General features: G+C 43.1%; 1 non-coding gene across 1 annotated transcript; it reads left to right on the forward strand.

Moving 5' to 3' along the window:
- Positions 1–1,526: 1,526 nt before the first annotated feature.
- On the forward strand, positions 1,527–1,670 carry LOC115032445. The gene has a single exon (XR_003838122.1). It is a non-coding gene; the product is annotated as a small nucleolar RNA SNORA48 (small nucleolar RNA).
- The last annotated feature ends 14,727 nt before the right edge of the window (positions 1,671–16,397 follow it).

A 16,397-nucleotide genomic window follows, 5' to 3' on the forward strand; every position in this document is an offset into this window, starting at 1 on the left:
CTGTCTCTGTGTGTGTCTCTCTTCTCTCTATGTCTCTGTTTCTCTTTGTCTCTCTCTCTCTCTCTTTGTCTCTCTCTCTCTTTCTCTCTCTCTCTCTCTCCCCTTCTCTGTCCCATCCCCCTTCCTGTTTACTGTGAGCCTTTAAGGTAAACAAATGAAAGTTGATTCAGCCTTTAAAATATACATATACACATATACATACATATAAAATAAAAAGAGAAAGGGGTATAAGATTTGAAGCAGGATGGAAAAAGAGGATACAGAACTCTTCAGTTAGACTCTTTTAAAAATATTACTCCTTGGATCTATCTTTCACCCTTTCCAGCCTATAGTGGTCTCCCTACTATTTCAGGTCTTCCAGATTTGTGCTCGCTATCAGTAGCAGGCATCCCAACCCAAAAAGAGTAGGCACTTCTTTTAGATACTCATTTTAGCTTCAAGCATTGACCATTCACAATATGGTTTGGAAAGTGACAGATTCTTTGTCCCTTTCTTAAATGTCCTAGCCCCTGCCTGTGGCTTTGGCTCATATAAGTATTCAGAGAGCAGCACAGTTTGTTCCAAAGATGAGCGCAATGTCAAAACCCGCTCCTGTTTACAAAACTCGGGATCAAATCCTTTGACTGCCAGTGATTTATAAAATCTATTTATTTAACTAAGTCTCGAAATTCAAGGGTTCACTTTTAAAGTAAATTATTTATTATGTAAAAAAAATGGTATGTAAGTAAAAAGATTACACAATTGACCTCAAAACACCACACTTCCTTTGTTCCCCCTTTTGCAGTTCTCTGTTGAGTCACTTCAGTTGCTCAACCTGAAGGCCACTCAAGTATAATTACTGTGAAGGTAAATAGTCTCCCCAGATGCTGTAGCGACAAGAGTCCTCTTTTCACAGTTGCACACAGGGGTTTTTTCTGTTTGCTCTGGATTTTTCCACAGCTATTAGCATTACTCATCCTTGGATGTGCTGAAGTCCTGGCCTACTTGTGGATTCCAGACATCACCACTGGTTATTAATTCCACTTGAAGTTTCAGCTGGCAACCACCAGCTCAGAACTGCAAAATAATTTGGTATTTTAAACAGGAGAGAACAGGGACGAAGTAAGATTAGCTGGGCCTGGAGCTTCTGCAACTTGCCAGACTCTTTAAGGAAAACTTGAGAGTCTTCAGGGACTCTCTAATTGTGCATTTTAAAGGGCTTGTGTCTCCTTACCGCACCTCCTCATTTCTGCCTCCAGCAGACCTTGTGGTCCAAGGTAGGCGGCAGTTTCTTGACTCTTTCTCAGTCTGCAGTTCACACTGCAGCTAACTTGCAATCAACAGCAAGAATTCCTACAGGCAAACATGGAGACTAAGAGGTGATCTGTTGATAGGGAAATGAATTTACTGACATTGCCTCTGTTTCTATCTACAAGGAGAAAGGGGGACACTCTCCAGGAAAACAGCATCTTCAAAAATATTTTGACATGAGGATGTTTTGAATATCTTTATAGAAAAGCAGTACAAATTAAAGGAACAAGAAATTAAGCCCCTGGCAATGGGCAAAGGGACACCTTGGTGGTGATGGTGTTCTTACATCAGTCAGAGACAGAGCAGATGGCAGTTCTTTGTTCATCCTAGCTTGATGCCTGGCTTGTAGTGCAAAGCTGTCTTATGCCTAGGACTCATAAAACCCAAATCAAATCAAATCAAATCCAAGCAGTGAAGCACAAAAGGAAGAAGACATACAGAGATCAGCAGACTGCCATGCCACCCATAGACCTGCCCTCTCCAGCACACAGCACAGGCAAGCCATAGACACCAACTTGTCACCAAGCCACACACCATGGATGGAAGACACAGCAATGCCCTCTGCCCCACAGCACAAATAGACCTTAGATACACAGAACCATACCTACCACCACACAGAGCAGCACGGGAGAAAGAAAACAGACACATGCCTTCTGACCACCATGTCACAGCCCTGCCATCCGGTGCACTATACAGGCAGGCCATAGACAGCCAGGAACCTGTCAGCCTCGTGGCCAGCCTGCAGTGGGAGCCACCACAGTGTGCAAGTATGTGCTGGTCAGATGGGAGAGAAAGAGAAGTGTGGCAGCTTGAGCAGTATGAAGAGAAATGGAACTGGAGACTTGAGGGTGGAAAGGAGTAGCCTGTTGTGAGTGGCCACACACCCTGCCACCCACGGTGAAGTCCCAGCCTGAGCTGCCATGGAGGGTCATGTCTGAATCTGAGTCTGAGGCTTCCCAGCAGCAACAGGGACCAGTGTTGATGCTTGTGGCTCATCTTACCACTAAAGAACATGTTGATGTCTCTGGCTGGGACAGCTGCCAGGGAGCACGTGGGTGTCCAGCAACTACGTGTAACTGGGCTCAACTCCTCGCTAGATGTGACCCTCTGGAGATTTGTCCCCAGTGGAAACACTCAGGAGAGCTGCCCCTGGAGGCAGGGTGTGTAGGTGAGTCAGCCCTGAGGCTGTGAGTGTAGGAAACCTGACCCTGCCACTCATCCACAATGGGGTGGCAAGGGCACAAAGGTGACAACCCCTCTCCCACCCCTTACTACCTCAGGTAGCTGGGAAAGCTGCCCACAAAATCATGAGCTTGTGAGAACTAGCTCTGCCCATCACCAGCTGCGGCACTCAGGAGAGCAGGCCCTGTGCCTCACCTGGGCAGCATAGTAGAGCTCACCCTGGTTGAGAGGGCACAAGTGAGTCAGCCCCAAGGATGAGAGCATAGAAGAGCTGGCCCTGCCACTCAACTGCCATGAGGTTGCATGGGTGCCAAGACGATGTCCTCCCCACCCCTTTGTCCTTCATTAAGGGAAGTCTTGAGAACTGGCCTTGGGGTCATGAGAGCCCTGAGAGCTATCCCCATCCCTCACAGGCTGCAGTACTTAGGAGAGTAGGCCTGCACCTTGACGGGGCAGACTCTGGAGGTATGGGTACTGTTGAGCCTGCCCTGAGAGTGTAAGAGCAAGAGAGCTGACCCTGCCTCCTGCCCATTCAGCATTGGGCAGCCTAGCTGGAGCAGTGCTGGAGAGCTTGCCTAAATGGTTCAGATAAGGGAGAGTTGGCATGCTGAGCAGCTTAGCTACCACCTAGGCTCAGATCCAGAGCTCTAAGTTGGCCCACCCCCAAATCAATACCATCCGCCAAAGGGACAGTCTGGCTGTTCCAAAGCTGCAGGATCACCACGACACGGGGGGAACAACAGAATAACCAGGAGCCCCATGAGGACCCAATATTGATGGTGTCACAGATGCCAGAGATCTCAAACCAGACCACTGGTTCATTAAAATGAACATTTGCAAGTGGAGCTATGTGGGCAGAGGGATCTATTGTAGGATACACTGTGACACACTACAGTTGCCATGATGAGATGTTCTCTATGCTTCATTTCTGCTGATTGTTCATGTGTGTGTGTGTGTGTGTGTGTGTGTGTGTGTGTGTGTGTGTGTGTTACTGGGCTGAGGGAGGTTGCAAGGGTAAGGAGTGGCTATGAAGGGATGAAGAAATGAACAGGACTGAGGTAGATAAGGTGAAACTTACAAAGAAGCAAAAAAAGACTAGTTTAAAAAAAAATAAGAGCCGGGTGTGGTGGCACACACCTTTAATCCCAGCACTGGGGAGGCAAAGGCAGGCGGATTTCTGAGTTCGAGGCCAGCCTGGTCTACAGAGTGAGATCCAGGACAGCCAGGGCTACACAGAGAAACCCTGTCTTGAAAAAAAAAAAAAAAAAAGAAAGAAAGAAAACACTTGACTTGATGGGAAATTGACTTAGCTGTCAAATTTGGCTTTCCTAAGTAGATGTCAGGTTTGGATGTGTTGGATCAAGAAAAGGTGCATCTGTGTCTGCAACATAGCTAATTGCTTACCATCCATCCCTGAACTCTGTGTTCTCATCTGAGATGATTATGCCAGAAAACTGTCAACCACCCACCAGCTGCTTTGTTGTGCTGGGGAAATAAGACACCCCAAGGTTTTCAGTCCTTTTGTTTTGGTCCTAATTTACTCAGTAACTATCTCCTAATTTACATCTACACCAAAATCTGTATCCCCTCCTAACTGACCTCCATGCTAACTGTCCTACTTTTGACACACTCTTTTTTTCCTTAAGTTTGAGGGCAAGTCTGAACCTTGTCAGAAATGCATCTGTGGTTTCTCACTGTTCTTAGAATGAAACCCAAGCCGACAATATTCCTGAAGCAATCAGGATCAGACCTGACTGTAGCTCTGAATGCAGCCAGCTGACCGTCTGTCTCTGTGCCTCTCCTCTGCAGTGCTCTTTTCCATGTTAGATTCACTGCATCCCTCACTAGAGGCTTGACTGTGCCCTTCCACACTTCTGCCTTAACACTAAATGATTACTAGCATTTTCAAGAAAGGAGGCAGCACTCTTTGTATTGTAAACTTGAGTCTAGTCTCCACCACTTAGAAATTTCATATCTGGTACCCTGGTGGCTCTGGATCTCCCTTAAACCACTGCATGAGTCCAAGAACTATGCATTCACTAGTAGAACTGAAACTGTTGAAGATAGCTTCTTCTCAGCAACTCATGGAACCTTCTCCAAAACTGACTATAAAATCAGGCACAGAGCAAGCCTCAACAGATACAAGGAAATAACCCCTTGCATCATATCAGGTCACCATGGACTAAGGCTGAACTTCGACAACAGAAATAGCAGAAAGCCCACATACTCATAGAAACTGGACAAGTCTACTCAATGATAACTTGGTCTGGGAAGGAATTAAAGACTTTCTAGACTTCAATGAAAATGAATACACAACATACCCAAACTTATTAATACAATAAAAGCAGCACCAAGAAGAAATTTCATAGCACCAAGTGCCTCCTAAAATATAAAATTCTTGCAAACTAAATCAAAGAACACATCAGAAACACCATTAACCATGATCAAGTAAGCTCATCCCAGAGATGCAGGGATGATTCAATATATGAAGATCCATCAATGTAATCCACTGGGTAAACAAATGAAAAGAAAAAAATCACATGGTCAACTCATGTGATTCTAAAAAATCCTTCAACCAAATCTGTCTTAGTTATGATTTTACTGCTGTGAGCAGACACCATGACCAAGGCGAGTCTTATAAGGGCAACAGTTGATTGGGGCTGACTTACACATTCAGAGGTTTAATCCATTATCATCAAGGTAGGGGCACAGCAGCAGCCAGAAAGGCATGATGCAGGCAGAGCTAAGAGTTCAACATCTTCATCTAAAGGCTGCTAATGGAAAACTGACTTCCAGGCAGCTAGGATGAGGGTCTTAAAGCCCACATCCACAGTGACACACCTACTCCAACAAGACCATACCTACTCTAACAGAGCCACACACATTCTAGTAGTGCCACTCCCTGGGCTGAGCATACACAAACCATCACAACATCCAACACCCTTTCATGTTAAAAGGCTTGGAGAGATCAGGGATTCAAGGCACACACCTAAACAAAATAAAAGCAATACACAGCAAGCCAATAGCCAACATCAAGTTAAATGGAAAGAAATTTAAAGCAATCCCACTAAAATCAAGGACAAGACAAGGCTGCCCACTCTCTCCCTATCTATTCAATAGAGTACTTGAAAATCTAGCTAGCCGGGCGTGGTGGCGCACGCCTTTAATCCCAGCACTCGGGAGGCAGAGGCAGGCGGATTTCTGAGTTCGAGGCCAGCCTGGTCTACAAAGTGAGTGCCAGGACAGCCAGGGCTACACAGAGAAACCCTGTCTCGAAAAACCAAAAAAAAAAAAAAAAAAAGAAAGAAAATCTAGCTAAATCAATACGACAACAAAAGGAAATCAAGGGTATGGTATGATAGTATACATAAATAATCCCCCAAATTCTGTCAGAGCCTTTCTACAATGGATAAACAACTTCAACAAAGTACCTGGATATAAAATTAACTCAAAGAAATCAATATCCCTCTTTTCTACAAATGATAAACAAGCCACAAAAAGAAGAAATTAGGGAAACAACAACCTTTAAAATACCTACACATTATATAAAATATCTTGTGCAACTCTGACCAAGCAAGTGAAGGATCTGTATGACAAGAACTTCAAGTCCCTGAGGGAAGAAGTTGAAGAAGATATCAGAAGATGGAAATATCTCCCAGGCTCATGGATTACTAGGATTACCACAGTGAAAATGGCCATCTTACCAAAAGCAATCCACGGATTCAATGCAATCCCTATCAAAATGTCAACACAATTTTTTACATACCTTGAAAGAGTAAGTCTCAACTTCATATAGAAAAACAAAAAAAAACCCAGGATAGCTTAAACAATCCTAAATAATAAAATCACTTCTAGAGGAATCACCATTCCTAATCTCAAGATGAACTACAGGGTAATAAAAAGTGTCCCAACCCGCAGGAAGGTGAATGAGGACTGGGGAATCACCTGGAAGAGAATGGGGAAATAAGAAACGCAAAGAACAGAAAGCAAGTCAAAAAATTCTGATCAAGCTGACAAATTTTATTTTTCCCAGGCAGGTTTTATACCCATAGAAGCAGGATATGGGGAGGGGGATGACATAGAATCGCTTTGTTTCTGGAAGAATGCACCTGTTCCCAAAAGCAGGATATTAGCGAGGTAAAAAGTTCAGCAGGAGGAACAGAACAGAATGGTTGCTAGGCACCTGTCCACAAGACCTATAGCTATTTGTTCTTAACTGGGGGTAGTACTTTCCCACAGAGGCCTCAACTTTTCCCACAGAAATTTCAACTAAGCTAATACTTTTCCACTAAGGCCAAGACTTTGTAAGTAAGCACTTAGGGCTGACAAGGCAGTTAATATTCAAACAAGGTCGCTCCCAACATCTCCCCCTTTCTTTTAGTATAGAAGGACCATGGTGATTTTATTCTTTGCTAAAGCAGGGATAGAGGACTGACCTCCAGTGACTAAAGGGGACCTTGTAATGGCTCTGGTCCTCCTGGTGTTGTCCAGTGAGGCATGAACCCATCCTGATATCTTTTTTTCTGGAGAGAGGATAATCAACCCCTATACAGTCAGGCCTGTCCCTCAGGGAACCCAGAAAGATATTTTTAGTTTTTGCTTCATATTCCCTTGCAGTGCTTTGTCTCACAGCCCAAGCAAGAACTTAGTTCACCAGTCAGGGAGGATTCTGGGTGGCCCCTCTCTATTTGGTCTGGGGCAAGAGTCCCCTTTCTTAGGTTGAGTGTAAATGACTTTTGGGAACACCCTGGATGAGATATCAACCCTGTCTTGAGTCTCTTGATCTTCCATAGCTAACTTATGATAATGCACCTGGATAGATTTTGATGCCAAATCATCTATCTGACATTTCACAAAGTTGGTAAGTCTGTTAAAGGCCCAAGGACCAAAAGAAATAAGCAAAAACCACCCAACTAATGGTCCCAAAATGGAAGGAAGTAGGGTTGACAACCACAGAGAGGTTGAAAACCAATTTTTATACCAGCGCTCGCTCGCTCTCTCTCTCTCTCTCTCTCTCTCTCTCTCTCTCTCTCTCTCTCTGTCTTTTTTCTAGGCCTTCTCTTACTTTCTTCATGGTCTCCTTAACCATCCCTGTCTTATTTACATAAAAGCTACATTCTTCCCTAAGAGCTGTGCATAGCCCTCCCTGCTGTAAAAAGAGTAATTCAAGTCCTCTGTGATTTTGTAAGAGGACTAAGGAGGAGAGGGAATCAGAGAGGAGAGGTTGTAGTTGATGCCTTGTTGTAGATGCTGGACGTCTCTGTCAATGATGACACTGAGTTCTTGATACCTAGGCTTAGAGAGAACATATGAAGATATGCCAGTCCCAGTGCCCATGGCACCAAGGCTTAGGAGGACTAAAATGGTGATAGCAGTTAGGGGCTCTCTTTGTGGGCAAACCAGTGAAGAGGAGGAATCAGTGGACTGATCCCACAAATGAAAAAACTCCTATGAATGATAATAAATCATTCGAGGAACCAATTGTACAAGAATGCAAAACTCAGAATTTTTTGCAGAAAAGGCATTGGCTGAAAGGCAGGGAGGGGGTAAGGCTATCAAGGCAAACCCACCAGGTATCATTTGGGGGAACTAAATACTGGCTACTAATAACAGGTGCAAGGGTAATGTTACAAAGGTGGGTATACTGTGAAGGGGGTGTATTAAAAGTCACACAGAGGCCCAATCCGGAGACCTGAGAGAGAGAAAAACCATTCTACTCTCCAGGTTGCCAGCAACAATGATGGGAGTTATTTGTAGGGGTAAAACAGCCAGGAACAGCAATGCCTTCATAAAAAGTTGGTTGAGAATGGTAACACAGCCAGCAATCATCAACAAGGTTAGGGGAGGTGGCCTTGACGGTAAGAAACATTTGATTCACTAAGGTAAGGATTCTTGGTCTGAATAAAGCAGGGAGAATCAGCTATGGGAGCAAGGGGAGTTTCTGGAGTAAAAACATGAGCAATTTCTGCAAAAGATGGAGGATCAGGTTTGATGGGTGGCTGTGCCTGGGGGACAAAACAGGGTTGGGACCAATAGACACTGGCAATTTGGCATGAATGGATTCTTTGAGGAACTTAATGGTAAAGTTGAGGCCACATGTTCCACTATGTTCATAACAGCTTTATTCATAATAGCCAGAAACTAGAAACAACCCAAATATCCCCCAACCAAAGAATGGATACAGAAAATGAGGCTCATTTACACAATGGAATACTATTGAGTTATTAAAAATAAGGACATCATGAATTTTTCAGGGAAGTGGATGGAACTAGAAAATATCATCCTGACCTTGCATCCTGACCTGGGGAAACACCACTTTCTAGTCATTGAAAATGAGAACTCCAAGTCACACAGTTCCACACTGCACCACCTGAGGGTGCAAGAACACTAGTTAAGAGAAACATCTACAAAGACAAGCATGGTATGGTCTCACCAATAAGTGGATATTAGCCATAAAGTACAGGATATACATGATATACGCCACAGACCCAAATGAGCTAAACAAGGAGAAAGGCCCAAGTGAGGATGCTTGAATCTCATTTAGAAAGGGGAATAAAACAATCATAGGAGGCAGAGGAAGGCAGAAAACTGGGTGAGAGGGGGAGGGAAAGGAGAGTGGGAGTGTCAAGATCAGGTGCCACCTGCCCTGCATATGCCGCCCAAATCTTCCTCATCTCTTCTCAGAGCTGAAACACTTACAGCACTCCTAGCTGGATCAGAGCCCCATGGAACCTATTTGTCCATGGGTTCTGCTTCACTCTATGGGTGGATACCAATGACATGGGTGGGGGCCCTCTATAAAGCTGTAGTCTGACTGTGAAATCCATTCCCCAACAGAGCTGCCTTGTCTGGCCCCAGTGAGAGAGGATGGACCTAATCCTGCAGAGACTTGATGACATGATAGGGGGATACACAGGGTGGACCCTACCCTCTCAGGGGAGGGAGGAGGGACTCTGTGAAGGGGCAGCATTTGGTGTGTAAATAGATGATAGATAGATAGATAGATAGATAGATAGATAGATAGATAGATAGATAGATAGATAGATAGATAGATAGATAGATAGAGATTTGAGACTGTTAACAGAATCAGTACATGAAAATCACTTAAAATGGACTCCAATCTACATGTAACTTGAATCTTTGAGCAGTTTACCCCAGCCACCTTACTTCAATATGTCTTATCCCATTCCTTCAAACTGGATACCTCAACTTCTTTTTCTTTCCTTCATTGCCCTTACCTCGATTTATAATTCCTTTAGTGATTTTATCTATCTATCTATCTATCTATCTATCTATCTATCTATCTATCCATTTTTTTCCAAGACAGAGTTTCTCTGTCTAGCCATAGCTGTCCTGGAACTCACTTTGTAGACCAGGCTAGCTTTGAACTCAGAACTGCACCTGCCTCTGCCTACCAAGCACTGGGATTAAAGGTGTGTGCCACCACAGCCCAGCTCCTTTGGTGATTTTTATAGTGATCTTCCTTATCTGTATTCACTATCTGGCTGGAAACCCAATACAGACAGAAACCTAGTCAGTTCTATTCATCATGGTGGCCCCACCTTAGCACAGCACCTGCAGCATAATGAATATGACAGGTGTAAATAAAAGAACCACAATAAGAATAAATAATTGTGTGACGTGTGAGTTGGCAATGTAGCTGCATGGCAGGTCACAAAGTGGCCATTCCCGAGAGCCTCCAGTTCTAGTGCTATGTCTGTCGTTAGACTCCTAGGCAGTACCAGAGGCAGGGAAGGAAGGAGGAGGAATGCTCTGCCACTGACCATTTGGCCACACACATTCCTAATTTATTATGCCCTTCTCAATACCCAAAAGAACTAGCCAATACAAAATCCAAATAGCATCTCAGTCTCTGAGTCTGTCTTATTTTACAAGAGATCTCACAGATTCTTAAAGATTTGTAGTGGGAGCCAGGGGTACCCTGAGCAAAAAAATAACTACTTAATACTCCAGCCAGAATGACTCCTTGGGACCTTAAACTTCTAGAAACAAACAAAATCTTTTCTCATATTTGTAGATTTATAATGTGGTTAAGTGATGGCTAGATCATGGGCAGACCTGGGGAAACACCACGTTCTAGTCATTGAAAATGAGAACTCCAAGTCACACAGTTCCACACTGCACCACCTGAGGGTGCAAGAACACTAGTTAAGAGAAACATCTACTTTGAAAAGCTTTGGAGCCTTTCCTCCAGGTGACTCCTCTTCACACCCACACCAGAATTAGGTAACAGAGCTTGACAAAACACTAATCCCAAGGTCTTTCTGAATATAAATAAATAAATAAATAAATAAATAAATAAATAAATAAATAAATAAATAAATAAATAAATAAATAAATCACATCAAGCACCCCCAGTGCTTCTTATGAAACTAATGTTTGAAAACCTCCAGGAACCCCCTTGTGGGAATCTACTGAGGAGTACAGTTATAGTGTATCATCTCTGATACAGAGATGATTCATCAGCTTATGCAACATAAATCTATTAATTAGAAAATCCCATTGCTTTAAGACATAATGAGAGTAACAGTCACAGTGCAGCTTGCAGCTGTTGATTCCACATCCGAGGCTGGAGCAAGTCTGCATCTTACAGAGCTGCAGGTCTCCATGCTGGGATGCTCCCCGTTGGACAGGGCGACTGTGGGCTCACCTAAATATTGTTGCTGATGAAATTACAATTATACAGTCTGCATTCACCTTTTCCATGTGTAGAGATGCACAAAGCCACATTCTGTACAATAACTCGAACTATAATACTGCTAATCAACTGCTAATTTCTGATTTAAAAATAAAAGCACTCTATCTTCATTCCCCAGTGCTGACGTTCTTTCCTGGGTTCCCCGGGAACTGACTTTGTCCAGCTTCATTCTCACTAGCTCCAGACGCAACTGAAAAATCTCTCTTGTAACTTCCATGTTAACCTAGTGTCATAGGGTTTTACTGCTATGAGCAGACAGCATAACCAAGGCAACTCTTATCAGGACAACATTTAACTGAGGCTGGCTTACAGGTTCAGAGGTTTAGTCCATTATCATCAAGGCAGGAACATGGCAGCATCCAGGCAGGTATAGTGCAAGAGGAACTGAGAGTTCTACATCTTCATTTGAAGGCTGTTAGCAGAATACTGACTTCCAGGCAGCTAGGATGAGGATGTTAAGGACCAACCCACAGTGACATACCTACACCAACAACGCCACACCTACTTCAACAGGGTCACACCATCTAATAGTGCAACTCCCTGGGCTAAGCATATACAAACTATCACACCTAGTCTAGTACTCTCTGCGTGCTTTCTGGGCATTTTCTTCGTTCATTATCTTTTGGCCCCTCTATACCTCCACCCTACTCTCTTATATTCTATACCTAATAATTAGGCTCTTTCAGAAACTCCTTATATGTGTGTCTTAGTTAGGGTTTATATTGCTTCAGTGAAACACCTGGACCACAAAGTAAGGTTCCAGGGAAAAGAATTTATTTGGTTTACACTTCTATCACTGGAGGAAGTCAGGACATGAACTCAAACTACAACATGTAGACAAGAGCTGATGCACAGGCCACGGAGGGTGCTTCTTACTGCCTTGCTTCACATGGCAAGCTAAGCCTACTTTCTTATAAAACCCAGGACCACCAGCTGAGGGATGGCACCACCCATCATGGGCTGGTCCTTCCCCACCAATCACTAATTGAGAAAATGCCTTATAGCTGAATCTCATGGAGGCATTTCTAAGTTGTGTCAACCTGACACACAAAACCAGCTGGTACCATGTGTTTCGCTGTGGTCTACAGGTGAACACACTATTGCCCACTTCTATTGTTGATTGATATGTAATAGGGCTGGAGAGATGGCTCAACAGTTAAGAGCACTGACTGCTCTTCCAGAGGTCCTGAATTCAATTCCCAGCAGCCACATGGTGACTCACAACCATCTGTAATGGGATCTGATGCACTCTTCTGGTGTGTGTCTGAAAACAGTTACAGTGTACTCATATAAAAAAAAAATAAATTAATTAAGAAAAGAAAAGCAAAATGACATGTAACTATTTTGTTTCCTCCAGGTACCCAGAAATGACCCGGATTCTCCATCTTGATTGTTCTGACGGATATCCACTGGGACAAGCAGAGCTGTGAACAGGACAGAAGGAGCCACTGTCCTCTCTCCCCGCCCCCCAACACACACACCTCCTTCTGTCTCATGCTGTGGTCTGTCCATTTTAGTCCTAGCTCTTTTTGCACCTTCTTTCCATCCTTGTTGCTCCTGGCTCATCTGCCTCATATGGTTGCAATATCCCTGCTCAGCCAGGTCCTTCATCCACTCTGGCTTCCGATGTGCTACAGAATAACAGGTTTAACCAAGGTCAATCACCTCTTACCTAACCAACCTAAATCACCACAACAGATCACCTAATCCCCTTTGCACAAAGACTTCTGTTCAGCCCCTGTTCATCTGAAGTCTCATTTTCCTTTGCTTGCCCTACTTTGCCGATATTGGCAGCTGTGCACACCCTGTGGTATGTCACTGTGCCCCATGGCTTTGCTTGACCCATCCAGCAGGTCCAGTTATTCAAGGGTCTCGAGGGGACCTCCTCCTAAGAACCAAATGGGGGGTAGAGAGAGACGAGGGCCTTGTGCTAATAACGACACAGAAACCATTCTGGAATGCATCAAGGCCCCAAATGTATTAGCCAGGCCCAAGGTTTAAATGCACAAGCAAAAGGGGAAGTACAGATACTTATCAGTGGGAGGGGTAGGGCAATACAAGCAAAAGGAGAAGTACTTGTGGGAGGGGGGCAATAGAAATTCTTTCTTTTGGCAGCTACACGGGGAAGCAGGAACTTGGTGGTATCAGGGTGTGGTCAGGAACTTGGTGGTATCAGGGTGTGGTCAGGACATCGGTGATGACTTAGGGCTGGAACATCCTGTGGTTGTTCTCGGAATCCATGTGTCAGTGGCCCGCTTTTGACTCCTTTTTCTTCTCGGGGGGAGAGGCCAAATTTAGAGATCAAGAGTTGTCTTAATAGCTCCCAATATTTGCTCTTGAACAGGCTGCTCCAGCCCCCTAGACCTCACTTCGCTGAAGTGCTCCAAGGCACTTCTATCCTTTAAGCCTCAGCTCAAACTACCATGCTTTCTGGAAGTCTTTAGTCCCTCCAAAAATTTGTATTAATTAATCTCAGTGTGACTTACTGGTTTAAAAAAATTACCTTAGTTTACTATTACTATTTGAATCCCTTTGAGAACAAAAAATCACTGTCTTTCATTTTAATGTCAATAGCAACTCTCTACCCAACCATTTTTGAAATAATAAATGCAAAAATACATGATCCTTGTTATAGTAAAAATGTTTGTCATACATTTAGGAAGAGAAGATACATGTTTTTAAATTGTGTTACCTAACAACACTGAGCCACAGTTCAGGAACAATGTTCTGTGTATGCCGCAAGTGGCACATATCAGAAACAAGCATATGTATCACTGAATTAAATTAAACGCACAAACAATAGAAAAATCTAAAACTCATAAAGCTTAAATCTCATGCAATGACTGCAGCCAGAGAAATGTCCCCTTTAGTGTGTTTTCCATCCTACGTTCTCTCCCACCTCAGACTCAGCTCATCCTCAGCCTAATTGTGTCTGTAATGAGTCAGTGCGGTGTGTTCTGAGACCTAGCTCAATTTTGCAGCTTTCTCTTGCCTGCAGTGCCTGCCCTGGACCTCTTTTCTCCCAACACAACACCATACAAGATGGTGAATTCAGCCTCTCTTCATACACCGCACAGCCATAAAGCTGTATGCCAATTGCAGTCTTCACACTATAGTTTGAGATCATTCATAATCACTGCTTTGAATCATAGAAATAAAGGTCCCACTGGAGTGGTAATTTCATGGTGTTGTCCCTCAGAAAGAATAATTTTAACTTGCATTAAGATGAACCATGTTTCAATTTCTTTCATATCCCTATCTGCACTACCCAGATGCTATATACTATAAAATAAATCAATATTACATGTTTATTGATTCTTCCACAACTTGAAAGTGCTTGGTACAGAGATAACCCTGGTTAGCTAATAAGACTCTGTGGGCATAGATTGATCTGGATCATAGTGAAGTTAGACAGAATGCAGGTGGCTAGCCTTGTTTACCTCTTTGGAAAGTAAGTTAAAAATCTCACCTGTAATCTGCATTTAAAAATTCAATACTGTAATGGAATTTTTCAGAAAAAAATCTGATCTATGTACATCGTAGTTTATGTTTGTTGTTTTCCATCAGTCACCAGCATGTTCCATGCTGCAATAATTATGATAGGTTGCCTCATATTTCATGCTGAATAAGTTCTTGTTTGCTACAAGCCTTCAGTTATTAACTGTAATAGAAATAAGGGTACATAAATACAGCTTGATGTTCTTCTATGGGAAAAATGAGATAAATGTCATCCACAGTGCAACAATAGTAATAAAAAGAAAGAAAAATGAAATGGGGCAGGGGAGTATCACAGAAAGGAATTAGCCAAGCCTATTGCTTCAAGAACTGTGCTACAAAGTGGTCAGAAAGAAGGTTCTTGATAGATGAGTTGTCAAATGGTAGACAGGACCATGATGCAGTGCATCTCTCAGATAGTAGACAGGACCATGATGCAGTGCATCTCTCAGATGGTAGTCATGACAACAATCTAATGCATCTCTCAGATGGTAGCTATGACTACAATGCAATGCATCTCTTAGATGGTAGCCATGACTACAATGCAATGCATCTCTCAACTCCACATTTTATAAACATAACTGACAGCTCATGGCCGTTTTCCAATTTTCCCATAGATAAATGTTCATTATTTCTTCTATATTCATAGCAGAATGTCTAGAAATCATGAAGATTTTCCTGCTTCTGATTTCAAGTTGATCAAAGCTTATTGGGGGGGGGGGGNGAATTAAACAGCCTGGACTATAGGTCATCTAAGTTACATCTGTGTTAAGTTAAGGTAACTCACCTTACCAACAGATAAACCTGTCTGTCACATTTAACCAGTGTTCATAGTTAGAAATGGCAAATATATACATGTTTATATTTGTGCATGATATACATACACATGATGTGTGTGTGTGTGTGTCCTTGCAGTCCTCTTTCCCATTTTTCATATCTATACAAGACATGCACAAGCAATCATGCCTTTGGGCTGAACTCCATCTCATAGGGACTGACTTGAGGCTAAAAGGAAAGGTGGAGAGGAAATCCTGTACACACACACTTCCTGCATTGGTGCTACATTGCCAGAAAGTACAAGTGGTCCTGTCCTGTGCAAATTCAAGTGCATTCACAAGCAGGCATTTCCAACCCTTTATCTCATGGCTCCCTCTCTGACTACACAAAAGATCCAGATTTGCCTGTTGCCTAAGAGATATAAAATTATGAGCCAGGTGTAGCCATAGGAAAGGCATCTTCCTCCATTCTTGGATGCTCTGAGCTCAGCATTGCCTTTGCTGTTACTGTCAACCTTGCCACACCTTCAATTCCTTAGCATGGCTATAAATCAGGTCAGTATCTTGGTTTCACCATAGCAACAGCCAGTTTGCATCGCATACATTTTAATAATTTAATTCTGTAAGGCAAACGTTCTGTGGTACCACTTGCATGCAAAGTCAAATGGAGGAACATCCTGGCTAAGACTGAGTCCAGTTCTAAATGCTTTGCAAAGCTTTGGAGGTTCAGAACATAAGGGTGAGATCACAAAACAGGTAGTTTTATCAGAGTCTACACAAACCTTAAGATAACCAAAGACTGTCCCTAAGAGTTTATCTCAGATTTCTAGGCATCCAACAACATAGAAACACTGAATATGCTATAAAAGCAGTTGATATTTCTGTAATCCTACACTACTTAATTCATATTGTTCTGATATGTAACACCGCCATAC

This window comes from Mus caroli, chromosome 1 (genome assembly GCF_900094665.2).
Source record: "Mus caroli chromosome 1, CAROLI_EIJ_v1.1, whole genome shotgun sequence".
NCBI classification, from domain to species: domain Eukaryota; kingdom Metazoa; phylum Chordata; class Mammalia; order Rodentia; family Muridae; genus Mus; species Mus caroli.